Source organism: Poecilia latipinna, unplaced genomic scaffold, assembly GCF_001443285.1.
Source record: "Poecilia latipinna isolate Pla-1442-1.1 unplaced genomic scaffold, P_latipinna-1.0 Scaffold2964, whole genome shotgun sequence".
Taxonomy (NCBI): domain Eukaryota; kingdom Metazoa; phylum Chordata; class Actinopteri; order Cyprinodontiformes; family Poeciliidae; genus Poecilia; species Poecilia latipinna.
The window spans coordinates 12,548-12,944 of record NW_015115580.1 but is presented as its reverse complement, the minus strand read 5'-3'; positions in this window follow the sequence as shown (position 1 = coordinate 12,944).

Sequence of the window (397 nt, the reverse complement as noted above, 5' to 3'; positions counted from 1 at the left end):
TGTGCTGAGTTTTAGCTTCATTGCTCACCTGCTGCCTGGACTCTCTGAAGATCCTCATTAAATCCTCAAAACTCAGTTGCTGCCTCACCTCTCTGCTTTTGGGTCCGAACCTCAACAACCGCAAATCATAACACAATGTAAAGGGGCCAATTAACCGAAACTAGCCAGCTTTTTTGATGGTGGGAGAAGCCAAAGCTCTTGGAGAGAACCCACATCTGCACATTGGAAACTCCATCCATAGTTCCTGTGATACTCTGTGTGTAGTATCACAGTTCCACTTTGGTGGAACAAAGTTTGTGTATGCATCCATATACTGTTTGAAGGGAAATGTAGGGAATGTGAAAGAAACTAAGATGTTGTCTTTTTTTGATGGTGGGAGAAGCCAAAGCTCTTGGAG